At 35.5% G+C, this 15176-nt stretch overlaps 1 pseudogene; it reads left to right on the forward strand.

The window, feature by feature from the left end:
- Window positions 1–2730: 2730 nt before the first annotated feature.
- LOC129716670 (uncharacterized) lies at window positions 2731–8590 on the forward strand (annotated as a pseudogene).
- The last annotated feature ends 6586 nt before the right edge of the window (window positions 8591–15176 follow it).

Here is a 15176-nt window from a genome sequence, read left to right on the forward strand (position 1 = left end):
AGGATCATTGAAATCGAACTGTTCCTCATCTGCTTGATCAGCTCCACGAAGAAACTGCGACAAATATTTTTGGAAATTCACAGATTTTAGGCGCTCATTGTTTTAATTTCTTGATCTGCTGCCATTCCAACATAGATGCTCTCATCGCTTTTTAAGAATTTCACGAAATCAGCAGCACTTGCCTCCGACATCGATATTACGTAAGATTCCTCACAAACGTCTGTAAAAATCGTTAAAAAAGAAGTCTCTAAGTTCGGAGCAAAATAACGAGCAATACACCTTTACTACAGCCTCCAACGAAAGCCAACGGGTGGCAGGCGGATGTAGGATTTTAAGAGGTTTAAGTCCTTATATTTCCTGCTGGCTAGCCAAAAAGATTTCAAAATCGAATTCTCTGATTTTCCCTGATATTCCATGACATATAATATTAGTTTCCCTGATATTTTATAGCATTTGGCACAGAAAAGGGCAACGTGAAACAAGTATTCAGTTGGATATGAAACCGAACCGTAAAGGTTCCGAATTAACCTTTTATGCTTTCATCAGGTTTTTCGCTAGACAGTCGTTTAAAAAAACATCGACTCTCGGTTGAAAAATTTTCCCAGAAAATTCATTTTAATCAGAACTGCCTTGTTTTGGGCTTACATTTTGCTGAAATCTCAAAACTAAGAAAATAGAGCTTTTTCATTTACTTGTATCTTCAACAAAAGTATTGACGCAACATTTTCTACCGTTACATAAGTGAAGTTTGAATTTCAATTATTTCTGACTTTGCTATCTTTTGCTAGAACACTGAAAATGTTGTTAAGAATTAATTTATCAATCTACAAAATTTATGTTTTAAAAATATTTCCGAAAACCAATCGGAGCTTGAGTGAATAAAAACTGGATAAAACTGGCAAATATCTGAAAAAACTGGAAGATTTTGGAAATAAACTGTTTGACTGGATCACTTGAAAAAAAAAAAAAAACTGGAGGAATCCAGTTTAAACTGGAACATTGGCAACCCTGCTTGTAAGGAATAAGAATTTGGTCACCTATCGCATTGTAAATACTTTAGTGATCAACTTTCAAAGTTTTTGTTGCTTTGATGTCCGTTGACACATCGATGATTAAAGACAAATAACGCCATGTGAGACTAATTAGTAAAAAATAAATTGATTGATTCAGATAACATATTTAATTGCTATAACCAGGTGCTTTTACCACTCAGAGGCTCGGAATCTGTTCTCGCCAGATTTGCCGCTGTACTACTTCCTGGATTAGGATCTTCCACAGGCTCTCGTGTTGTTATAGTCCAGTAAAATAAGGAAATGGTAGTCTGCAAGTTCGAGAAAAACGACCACTTTACATATGATAATCCTGTTATTTTAATTTGCTGTTGGCCATAGAATCATCCGGTTAATCACATTGTGAAAGCAGCTGCGAAACATTGAAGCATACAGAACAGTTTTTTTCCTTTTTGTTGAAATAATCCTTTAGTGTTGATTTACGAGAAATGATTGATATTTTCGTCAAAACTAGCGCTCAAAATTAAAACACTATTTTTTTATTCAAATTTTGAACAGAACGGTTTGCAAACCTCAATCAATATGCTTTCGCTCGTCAACATAATGTTACTTGATTCTTCTTACTTTAAAGTAGATCAATGACATACAATAAATTCATTCGCATAACAGTGTGCATAATGCTCGGCCTTGGCGTTAACTCAATGTTTTTAATAGCGAATTTCTTTATTCCACTGTGTGGGTAAAACTACCGAGGAATAATAAAACGCCATCGCCATTTAAGACGCAAGTAAGAAAAAGATGCCAGATAATTGTTTACGAACTTAGCACGTGTGGTGGTGGGTTGAAGCTGACAAATTTTACAGTGCGCCTCGGGCAGCACGGCAGGTCAAAACTGGGTCAAAATCGAGCGAATAAAGAAGGGTTTTGACAGCAGTTAGTGCGCTTCCAGGTCAAAACGAGGTGAGCTGGTGGAATAAAGAAATTCGCTATAAGTTTGCCGAGAGAGGAAGCAGGACAACAACAAAATCTGGCTTAAAAGCACGAGTTTGGCACTTCGCATCGAACTATTCACGATGACGACAGTTATGTCGAATTCGTTTTCGCGGTGTAGCTACACTCGGAATACACATTTTACTCCGTAAATGTTTTTTTTTTCTTTTTCTGGACTCAGGGTGTTGAAAACCTGGAAATACCTGGGAAATCAGGGAATGTCAGGGAGTTCTTCTTTCGATCAGGAATACCAGGGAAATATTTTTAGCGAAGACGCGATTTTTTTAACGACTCTTTAGCACCAAAACAGATTTTTTTAGCGTAAAAGGCTAATGCGGTACCTTAGCTGTTTGGTTTCATATTCGATCGAACACTTTTTTTCACCGGGATTTCAGAGTTGCGTTCATCTACGTTGCTCTTTTCTGTGCTGAATGCCTAAAAATATCAGAGAAATTACTGTTATATTTCAGGGAAAGTCAGGGAACTCAGTTGTGAAAACTTTTTCGCCACCCTGGAGTGGACACTGCAATATAAAATTTCTTTCTCCATCCTTCCAATTTAACTCTGTTCCGAAGGGCGAAAAACCATCTGTTATTTATTATTTAAAATGCTGGTTCAGACAACAAATGACACTTTTTAATCGAAAGAAGAACTGTGCTTACATCTAATTTTGAGAATTGTTTCTAGCAGCACCGTAACCAGATTTAAGTTCTTGACGGAGTATATAAAAATGGATGTCACCAGTCAAAAAGGGTAATAACGCCAAACGCAAAGATTACAAAAAAGCTATTAGAGCTAAATAAGTGGGCGCTCTGTATCTACACAGGACTAATAAACGGGCACTGTCCGAGTATAAAGGCCTAAGCACAATGGATCCGGTTAACGATCCGTATTTTTGACAGCTATATTGAATACATGGAATCATATGCAACAACCCACAATGAGTCCGGACTGAATTTGCGGCTAGGTTCTAAACTGTACTAAACGCAACATCAATCGCAAAGTCTGCCGCAAGATTTGACATCTCTTGAATTTTGCGGTTAACATTGCGGAAAAAAGAAAATAAATCACTTTGTTGATCGTGTAGAGCAGCTTGGTATTTTTCTTGTTTGTGTTTTCAAGTTTTTATATCGCACAGGTTGATTTATCAATATTTATTACTACATGGAACAAGTGGAGCAATCAAAATTGTAATGAAACGGTGAGTCAAAACAATGATGTGTTAATAAAGAAGCATCCTATTGAATTTGCAACTGAACTAGGAAGAGCCGCGTTTTTTCAAATTTATCTTTATGTTTCACTTTTTCCAGGAAACAGAAATCAGCCTTAACGAAAAAATTATTGCTTTTGTCAGAGAAAATGCAATCTTTTACGACAAAACAATGAGAGCATACAAATTAAATAATAATAAGAATAAGTTGTGGGAGCAATTAGCTACGGAACCCGGCTTAGAAGGTAAGTTCATTATCTTAACTCAATATTGCAAACTTATCAAACGGTATTCTTGTCGCGGTTGCTTTTTTATGAAGACAGATGAGACAAAGACACATAACACATGTAATGGAACTGCAATTACTTTACTGATTATAATGTGATATATTGAAATGTATTATAATTTGAAAATGTGATGCGTAAATATTGTGAAATTGAGAGTGTGATAGAGTTGCATTCCATTCCGATATAGAAACTGTATTTGATGATAGGCTTTATATTCATTCATCTTATTCTACAATTTCCAGCTAAATCGTTAACCACCCGTTGACGATCTCTCAGAGATCGGTTCGTTAAAGAATTGAAAGCTAACGAGCTAGCGCATCGATCAGGTGCAGAAGGGTACGATAGAGATAACTCGTGGGCGTTTTTTGAACAGATGTTTTTCTTGAAGGATCATGTGACAAGTAGAATGTAAGTACTTTTTTTTTAATTATGATAACATAATCGCATATATTTTGATATGCTACTAATGAAATGATTTTTACTTTTTTTTTGTAAGATTTGGACCACTGCGACCATTGTTTTGATCTTTTGTGGTATACCTCTTCTTTAGTCTAGGTACTCGTGGCAGACATATCACTATTGATGGAAGTGATCGTCGTTGTCATATCGCACCCTTTCTCCCAATTAGGCACTGAATTTCGTATGAAATGTATTACCTCATTAGGATTCGCAGACCAGACCTCAAAAGGCTCCAAAGTTCCTTTTCCAAAGGCTCTTATTCTGCGCTGTATTAGTGCACTGCAGGGGCAGAGCAAATGTTCTGCGGTTTCACATTCGAACCCGCAGAGACGACAAATTTCGTCATCTGACCGACCAATTTGTTTCAGGTGATACTTACTTGGACAGTGTCCTGTAAACAGTCCGGTAATTTTTCTTAGCCCCTTTTTATTTAAACTAAGCAATTGCTGGCTATTCTTGACGCTTGGTTTTATAAAGCGTTTAGACTGGCGTAGCCCTACTGAGCATATCCAGTCCTCTTGTATAGTCATATGTTCCCAGGTTTTCAATTCTGCTTTCAAGGCGCTTGATGACACCCCACAGAACGGTTCTGGGCCAATGAAATCGGTTCATGACCCCTGTCTAGCTAATGTATCGGCTTTTTCATTGCCATCCACTCCGCAGTGACCAGGAACCCAGTATAACCATACTTGGTTCCTTTCTGCCACTTGTTTCAGTGAAAGAATGCACTCCCATACTAGCTTAGAGGTACATGTGAAGGCTTTTAGTGCTTTAGGTGCTGCTTGGCTATCAGAAAAAATGCATATGTTAGCATGCCTATATTTCCTAGCCAAACAGACTTGTGCACATTCATAAATTGCAAATATTTCGGCCTGGAACACTGTAGGCCAACGGCCAATTGGTATCGAGATGCTTATCCCAGGACCATTTATACCTGCTCCGGTTGAATCATTTATTTTTGAGCCATCTGTGTAAAAGACGACAGAGCCTTGTCGGATATTCGGGCCACCTTGTTCTCAAACTTCCCGTTCGGTCTCTATGATTTTGAAAGGTATTTCGAAGTTTGCTTCTGTATTCATCCAGTCTTCGATACCTGGTATATGTTTGCTCAGCTGGAAATGTTTGAGGATTGCCAGCTGGCCTGTCTGATCTCCATCCGGTACACCCAACGCAAACGGGGAACATTTTATTACTTTAGGGCAATTTTTTATTACCAATTGTGTCTTATGACTGCGCATTATACACAATTAGTAACAACTAAAAAGTAACAAAAATTATGACGGCCACACGCTTGTATGTGTTTCTGCAGGAGAACATACAGCCAAGCACCGCACTGCATGTGTTAGCAAGACTTCACTCGCTACATTTGTATTGATGCAAAGATCTGGTTTATTTTTGTCCCTTTCATCCACACATAATCAGAATCTAAACCGTCAACCTCAAATGTCTAATTAGAAACACTTTCGTTTCGTCCCCCAGCGTTTACTTAAAATGGAAATATGTAATACTGTCTGACCAGAGTTGCCGAAGTTGCGAATATTGTTCTGGATGGGCACAAGTTTTGTATTTTCAAACAGGTCCAAATAAGTTTCCATGAACCAACGATCATGTGCTGTAGATAGCTTGCAAGAAAGCGAATGTTTTTGTTTTTCTCTAACGCAGTTTACAGATCGTGATGTCATTTTAAGGCGCATTTCAAGTCTTTAAAATCATCGTTTGCTCACTCTATGACGGGGAAAATGCTGCTTGGCAGCTCTTGTCATATTTTTTCGCTACTCCGTATGCATACAACGAGCGAACTAATACACGCACACCGGATGAATTGGAGATAGAAGAAACTTGAAAGGCCTCTGCCAGGCTGAACGCCAACACGAGCGATGGGGCGAGATTTCTGCCGAAGGTTAATGAACAGTTTTACTTACGGCTGTTTATTTACCTACGGCAAGAATCTCGCCCGATCGCTCGCGTTGGCATTCAGCCTGGCAGAGGCCTAACATGTGCAACATATGCGACGGTGTGTGATTTTTTTTTTACTTGAGATGGAAAGGGAGCATTTTGCGATAGAAAAAAATTTGCATGTGGTTGAAACGACCATTATTAGATAGTCGTTCTCCCGTTACACGTGCTAAATAAATGACAGTATGTGTTGTTACTTGACTGGGGAAGAATTTTATTGCCTTTTAAGTAATAGGTTTGTTACCCAAAAGGCAATTTTGCGCTATTGCTTCTAAAGTAATAAGGAAAAGTTTTGCGTGTACTTTTTTCCGCCTCTAGTTGTACTACCTGGTGGAGTGGTAATAGATGCAGAATTGCATCTAAGGCTTTTGACGGAGCACTTTTCATTACTCCTGTAATTGCATTACAAATTAGTCTTTGCAACTTGCCAAGCTTGTTCTGCGTTGACCTTTCTTTTGTTTTAGGCCACCACACTAGCGAGGCATACGTTATTCTTGGTCTTATTATTGCCTGGTACAACCAATAAATCATACTTGGCCTTAGACCCCATGTTCTGCCAATAGCTTTGCTACATGCCCAGAGGACACTCGTAGCTTTACCGATGACATATTCAATATGTTCATTCCAGCTGAGTTTCTGATCCAAAACCACTCCAAGGTGTTTGGTCTCAATGGAAAGCATAAGTGTGGTTTCACCCAATTTCAGGCTATCTATGTTAAACCTTCTCTTCCGAGTGAAGGGAATAATGGTTGTTTTTGAGGGGTTATTGGTCAGCCCCTCTCGTTTACACCATTCTAAAGTGCAGTTCGAAGCTAACTGCATTCTTTCCGATACTATACTGTCAAATTTTCCCCTCACAAGAATAACAACATCGTCGGCGAAGCCGACTACTTCGAAACCTTGTTCAGTCAGGTTTCTAAGCAGCTGGTCTACAACCAGTGACCACAGCAAAGGCGATAAAACTCCACCTTGCGGGCATCCTTTTGTTGTTTTTCTTGTGAGGGTGGTATTTCCCATTACTGCAGTTATTTCACGACTGTTCAGCATTGTTTGAATCCATTTTGAAGTATATATATCGAATCGATGAGCATTGAGCGATGGGATACATTATCAAAAGCTCCCTCTATGTCTAAAAACGCAGCAAGTGTGATTTCTTTTACTTCTATAGATTTCTCTATTTTTGTAGTCAGCATGTGTAACGCATCCACTGTTGACATGTTGCTTCGGTATGCAAATTGATATTTGCTTAGCGGAGAGGTTTTGATGTAAGTTGATTTGACGTGGTAATCAACGAGTTTTTCCATAATTTTTAACATAATGGATGTTAGACTAATTGGTCTGAAGGCTTTTGGAAGTGTTCTGTCGCGCTTCCCCGCCTCGGTATAAAGATCACTCATGATTTTTACTTGATAACAAATTTTTAGCGTTGGACAAGCTTACATAAGCAAAATTCAAGTCTCTCCAGAAGATTACCCATAATCAGTGGCGTAGCCAGAATTTTCGTCTGAGTGACGGGGGTTTTGGTTTGAAAAAATAGAGATTATTAAAGAGAAAGGCATTGTTATGAAGCAAAAATGGATAAGGCAATATAATGGTTTGGCGTGCTCACGTCCCTCAGCCTTAACACAAAAAACTAATTTTCTGCGAGAGTTTCCCAGCTCAGAAATTTTTCAAGTATTGGAAAGATTTTTTCTGTCGAAAAAAATATGTGGCGTTTCGCATTTCTGAAACATTTGGCTTTAAAAAACAAATTTTTCGATTTTGACAATTTCATGAATCTGTGCATTGAACTGAATTTTTAATGAAGACTTTTTTCAAGAGGACGAAGCTTTAAAGGTCTAGTTATAAACGAGATCCAAAGGTCTTTTTTTTTTCTTCACAATCAGTTGACTTCAGCTCGAATATTCCTAAGTTTCAGATAGTAGATTTGTTTCAAGTAATTTTTTTGTTGATAACACCATATCTCGACGTTCTTTTGATTTTTTGGCATTTTTTTCAAAACAAACTTTCTTAGAAAACAACAATTATCGACGTTTCTAGCATTTCTAAGACATTTGGCTTCAAACATGTTCGTTATCGAAAGTTTCTTTCTTGCTGTGCTCATTTTCACCGGTCAAAAAAGTGACACTTTGTCCACTTCGAGGCATGATTTCCTGAAGTCCGATGGAGCTGAAAATCAGATAAGCCCTCACGCTATGTGAGATCCAAAGGTCAAATAACCATTGATATCCTAATAAATAGTAATAGCTATATTGAACAAAACTGGAGATTCAAAGCTCTGGGGAGGACAATCAATCAATTAATTCTAAACATAACTATTTCGAACTTTTAGATCAACCAGTAACTATACTGATGCTAGCCAAAGTACTGACTTTCATGACATGGTTGAAGAACATTTGGAGCGAAATCCAGAGGGAAGCGAAGAACGAGACAAGACACCATTTTTAACACCATCAACAAGAAAACGAAAAGCGGAATAAATTGACAACAAAATGTCTACCTTGCTCGACAAGTATATCGCCGTTGAAGGAAGGCATACTGCTTTTGCACAGTTGATTGAAAAAAAATTGTCAAGTTTACCTGTCGAACTTGCAGAAAAATGCGAGACTGAAATATTGGATATTATAAATTCGGCAGTCAAGCAGCATCGAGAAGGACCAAATACTATCAATGAATGATTTTACCAGGATTTTCAATAATTTTAAAAATCTTACTCTTTAAATTATTTTGTTTGTAATTGATAAGCGTTACAACGATCTTGTATTTTCATATTAAATGAAGAATCTTAAATTCAAATATATGTAGGACATGTTACCACTTCGGCAAATGTTTTTTTCGGTAGTATTTCTACAGTATTTCAAAAAGCGACCGCTGACAATGTAGCGCGACTCTCTTCATGGTAGAAAATCGCGTAACATCGGTAGCGGTCGATCACCGACAGGTTTTTGATTAGAGTATTGCAGAAAACCTGCATAGTAGTTCCGTACCCTACACATATGAGACCTTGCTGTATCTCAGTTAGCGGTGGGTGAAGGGGGAAGGAGATTGGGGGGTATGTTTGTGAGCTATGTTCGAATTTTCAAACTGCCGAGCTGACTGTCATTAAATTTCATATTTAGATGTTCTTTAGCAGCAAATGAGTTCCAATCACTTTGAGTTTCACCTATCACATTAGCGTTGGCAAGGAGGAGGGGATTTCAACGATCACTGTACTAATTTTTATACGGTGGTTCTCAAATACGAGGCGTGTTTCTGTGATATTAAGCTTGTTGTATCACAGTGGTGTAGTTAGTGGAAGAGGGTGGGGTAATTTTTTTTCTACATCTATAATTTATTTGACACGGCACAAATACAATATAATGTTTAACGGCGCCAATTATATCTGCTAGCTTACTTTCTAAAGTATCTTAATAACTAAAAGCAAATTTTTTATCCTCGCTGCCGACTACGAGCTGGAACTAAATCTAACTTGAAGCTAGGGGGTGGGGTAATATCAACATTCATTATTTCTAGACTGTGGTAAATATCAATGTCACTTTATTTTATTATTCGGTGAGTAAATACATACTCGCTCAAGAGGTTACGTACCTCGAAAGCTTGTTGAGGGCTATTATTACTTCTGAGTACCCTAGAGAGCCCTTCAAGTAGAAGACTGTCCCTTCTCCAATCTCCTTGCATTTCGATCTCGCCATTTATATTTATTCTATCTGCAAAACCTTGCGGACAATATGTTTCGTATGTAGTTGTCATAAGGTAATTATGCAGCACAATTGCTGCCAGAACAACTTTTTCGGCATGTTTTGGTAGCATTACCAAAGTCGTTTTCAAAATTCTCCATCGTGCAACCAGAATGCCGAAAGCGTTTTCAGTAGTACGACGGGCACGTGACAGTCGCATTTTGAAATTCTCTCGAATCGGCGGAAGAAGTTTACCAGGAAAAGGTCGCATTAAATTAGGTTTTAGGGGAAAAGCAGCATCTCCTACTATGTAGTGAGGAGTCTTCACAGTGGAATTTGGCAATTGCGCTGCAGGTGGTAGATTGAGAGAGCCATTGAGCAAACGTTTACCAAATTTTGAGTTGGCAAAAACTCCTCCGTCACTATTACCCCCATAGGCACCCACATCTACGACAATAAATTTGTATTTGGCATCGCATATGCCCATCAAGTTAATACCACATACATAAGACATACGTAACACTGGCGTTTTTTTCTGGTACACGTTGCCCCATAGTACTCCGTACCTCGCCCTGTCAAACTGCTCGATGAATAATGAACAAAATGATTTTTCTTTTTCTCGGCCTTATCGAGCCCCAAAGAAAATCCCATAAGGAACTGTCAAAAAGTTATTTAAAAAATCAATGCAGCATTTTTCGAGTAGAAACGAGACAAATGCAGGGCTGCGCAGGTACACTGCCTTCAAAAACAACTCAAACAGAGGGTTTTTTTTACAGGGGTTGGTACTTTCGAGTAGTTCATTTTGTACCAACTTTTTTGGAAGATTTTTTCCTGAGTGTTACGTATGTCTTATGTATGTGTTAATACTGAGGTTCCCTTTGTAATTAAAAAATAGAGAACCAGCACGTGGGGGACACTCTATGTTCACATGCTTTCCGTCGACAGCACCACAGCAATTAGGTAAATCCCAAAGCTTGAAAAAATCCTCAGCATTCCTAGACCAGTCGCCTATGGTCAATTCTGGTAGCAATTTATCCTTAAACTCATCCCATAAAACCTCACAAACTGCATAAACTATTGACCTAGAAGTGCTTTCTCCTATTTTAAAACTTAGAGAAAGAAACGGAAAATCTGGTCCATGAGCGAGGTACCTTAAATAGGTAAATATAATTCTGTCAAAAATAAAATATTCAAATGCACACAAAAACACTCACACCAATGTTAGAAATAGTCGGAACTGAGGATTAAGAGCAGTTCTCAAAGAATACTTCTCCAGCCTGTGTCCAACCATTGCTAGCAATGAGTCGAAAACCTCCGGGTACATTCTGGTTGCCATGAAAAACTTTTCTGGGTTTTGTCTCATTTCTTCAAAGTTCCCTACGAAGAAACCCGACTTCTCCCGAGATTCTAACAAAGGGTGTACCCACCATCTTCTCGCAGCAATTCTTGAGTGACGACTGCTATACATTTTATAAGCCTTGTACAATTTACAAATTTTTATCGCAACAGTGGAATTCATTCTTGAAAATTAAATAAAGTTAACGTAAGTACGAGTAGAGGTTATATCAGGAACGTGCACAAATATACAAATCGTTTAAATGTGTTTGCTTGTTACGGATCAATTGTGTGTTGATTTTGCGTTTTGCGTACGGTTCTGTGTTTAGAACAAAACGGATCAACCGGATTGAAAAACGCAAACGCAAACCGTATCCATTGTGCTTGGGCCTTAAGTATCATCTAAAGAACATTGGTCGAGTTCCAGACGATACTTGTCGCTTTTGTAGCATAGAGAGTGAAAACTCGGAGCATCTGCTATGCAGCTGTGGTGCATTATACATGAGCAGAATCAAATTTCTCAGCAAGGGTTGCTTACAACCTAGTGAAATTTGGTCTGCTTATCCTCGGAATGTAAATGGCTTTATTTAGCACATTATACCTGAGTGGGAGCGTGCCGAGGCAACCGGTCATCACTCGATCAATAGTGGGTGACTGGGTATTCCATATAGCACGTAGAGTAAGGGGGATATACTACAATAGTTCTAAATAATGGACGCAGTAGTCTAATTCCACAAAAAAAAAAAAAAAAAAAAAAAAATTTTTTTTATATATATATATATATATATATATATATATATATATATATATATATATATATATATATATATATATATATATATATATATATATATATATATATATATATATATATATATCTACTATATAAAAATGGAATTCCGTAACGCTTGATCTTATTGATATTATTCCCTCAGTCTCTGTGGTGTACAGTAATCATCATCATTTTGAATCGTTCTAAATCAAAAATAATAAGCGGTGACATGTAGGTTTTTTAACATCAAAATGTTCGCTGATGTTCAGGAAAGACATTAGTTATAAAAAAATAGTTATCTAATTACTAAAACTTGAGATATTATTCACAAAACTACGTAAAACATGCAAAATTATGACTTTCTGTGCTAAATTTGCCTCTAAATCAAAATTCAAAGCGATGACATATGATTCTTTTTTCACTAAAATGTTTGTTAATGTTCAGGGAAGACATTCGAGAAAAAATAATCAGTATCTGATTACTAAAACTTAAGATATTATTCACAAAACTACGTAAAACATGCAAAATTATGACTTTTTATACTTAACTCGTCTCCAAATCAAAATTCAAAGCGATGACATGTGATTCTTTTTTCATTAAAATGTTCGTTGATGTTTAAGAAAGATATTTGAGAAAAAATAATAGGTATCTAATTACTGAAACTTGAGATATTGTTCACGAAACTACGTAAAACACGCAAAATTATGACTTTCTGTGCTAAATTTGCCTCTAAATCAAAATTTAAAGCGTTGACATATGATTTTTTATACTAAAATGTTTGTTAACGTTCAGGAAAGACATGTGAGGAAAAATAATTAGTATCTGATTACTATAACTTGAGATTTTATTCACAAAACTACGTAAAACAATCAAAAATATGCTGAATTTGCCTCTAAATCAAAATTTCAAGCGATGACATGTGATTTTTTTACATTAAAATGTTTGTAAACGTTTAGGAAAGACATTTGAAGGAAAGTAACAAGTATCTGTTTACTAAAACTTGAGATATTATTCACAAAACTACGTAAAACTTGCAAAACTATGACTTTTTATGCTGAATTTGCCTCTAAATCATAATTTAAAGCGATGACATGTGATTTTTTTTTACATTAAAATGTTTGTTAACGTTCAGGAAAGGCATTTGAAGAAAAGTAACAAGTATCTGTTTACTAAAACTTGAGATTTTATTCACTTTTATTCACATTTTAAAACTTAAGATATTATTCACGAAACTACCGAAAACACGCAAAATTATGGCTTTCTGTGCTAAATTTGCCTCTAAATCAAAATTCAAAGCGTTGACATATGATTTTTTTTTCACTAAAATGTTTGTTAACGTTCAGGAAAGACATTTGAGGAAAAATTAAATGTATATGATTACTAAAACTTGAGATATTATTCACAAAACTGCGTGAAACATGCAAAATTATGACTTTTTATGCTGGATTTGCCTCTGAATCAAAATTCAAAGCGATGACATGTGATTCTTTTTTCATTAAAATGTTAGTTTGTGTTAAAATATAAAATGTATGTTTGAAGATGATTTTCTGTCTACAGCACAACAATATTGCAGCCTTCTAATAGCGCTCTCGATCAACCAGATTAGTTGAGAAAATTCGTTATCGATATTGTTTTAGCACATTTTGCATGTTGAAGGATAAGAACAAAGATACACCGTGCCCCAGAGTTGAGTCGAGAAAAATTGCAGTTCGAAAAGATTCTCGACCTGATCGGGGATCGAACCCGATAGCACAACCGTGTGGGAGCCAATCCACATCGCTAACCACAGAGCCACGAGGAACACATACAGCATACAGAATACAGAAAATCACCGAAATTTTTTTTTAATTTATACGTTTTTATACGATTACATGCGAAACTTTGACTTTTTATGCGCAATTCGCCTCTGAATCAAAATTCAATGATGTGTTTTTTTTTTGCAATAAAATGTTCGTTGTTCTTTCATCTACATTTTTTTTGCAGAATAACCCATGTCTCGAGCATGAACATTTTATATTTATGATGTTTTCGTAGTTTTGTGAATAGTTACATTTTACGCCATTCGATTTACTTTTGTACTTTTGAATTTGTATTTGATTTTTATTAGAGAGCTTTTAACCAGAAGGTCGTTCAGCTCTAAATCTTACTGTTTTACTTTTTTGCGTTAATCCAAACTAGAACTCACATTTAGCTGCAGGAAAGGTTACGATTCATTTGTTTGAATATCGATCAAGAGGCAGCTTAAGCATTAAAAATCTTTTATTTTCTTCTTTTATACAAAGTTTTGTGGATTAAAAAATGGCGACTTCCGGTTTCAGGAAAATAACCTAAAGTGATATATGGCCAACAATTTCAATACTTTCGAAAGTGGACCTCCATACGTCATTTTATAGCGATGACACAATTTTTTTTTCATTAAAATGTTTGTTAACGTTCAGAAAAGACATTTGAAGAAAAATAACAAGTATCTGATTATTAAATTTGATATATTATTCACAAAACTACATGAAACATGCAAATTTATGACTTCTAAAGTGATATTTGGCCAACAATTTCAATACCTTCGAAAGTGGAACTTATGCAAAAAAGGTCCGAAGAAAACCACTGACGAAGACGTTCGACACCCTACTTAAAGTGATGATGGAAGTATAAGATGTAAATTATATTTTTGAAGTGAGTTGAACTAATGCAGCAATGAAATATAAAAAAAATCTATCTTTGAAACCTTTGATCCCGAGCATCGCCGGGAATGTTCAACTAGTATATATATATATATATAAATATATATATATATATATATATATATATATATATATATATATATATATATATATATATATATATATATATATATATATATATAATATATATAATGTATATATATATAATATATAATATATATATATATATATATAATATATAATATATATAATATATATATATATATATATATATATATATATATATATATATATATATATATTTATATATATATATATATATATATATATATATATATATATATATATATATATATATATATATATATATATATATATATATATATATATATATATATATATATATATATATATATATATATATATATATATATATATATATATATATATATATATAAACAGTTATTCCTTTCGAACAAAAAGACTTATTTGAATTTTCATTTTTGGTCTTTAAAAGGATAAATTTCTTTTATTTCTGTAACTTTATATGAAAACTTTAACTAGTATTCGTTGCTTTGTACTATGCAAGATGGCTTTTTTGCTCCGAAAATGGATTATATGACAAATTTTCTCTTGTTTTGTAAGTTTTTAATCATATCGTTTGTGTAAATTCACGGTTTTACATGCTATGTGTTTCCCGGAACACCATCCCCGTTGTTCTAAAAGTTCATTCGCGGCTGAATTTCCATCCTTTAGTACTCGAGCATGCTGTCAAAAACTGTAAATTCTTCTTCTGCCG

Source organism: Wyeomyia smithii, chromosome 1, assembly GCF_029784165.1.
Source record: "Wyeomyia smithii strain HCP4-BCI-WySm-NY-G18 chromosome 1, ASM2978416v1, whole genome shotgun sequence".
Classification (NCBI taxonomy): domain Eukaryota; kingdom Metazoa; phylum Arthropoda; class Insecta; order Diptera; family Culicidae; genus Wyeomyia; species Wyeomyia smithii.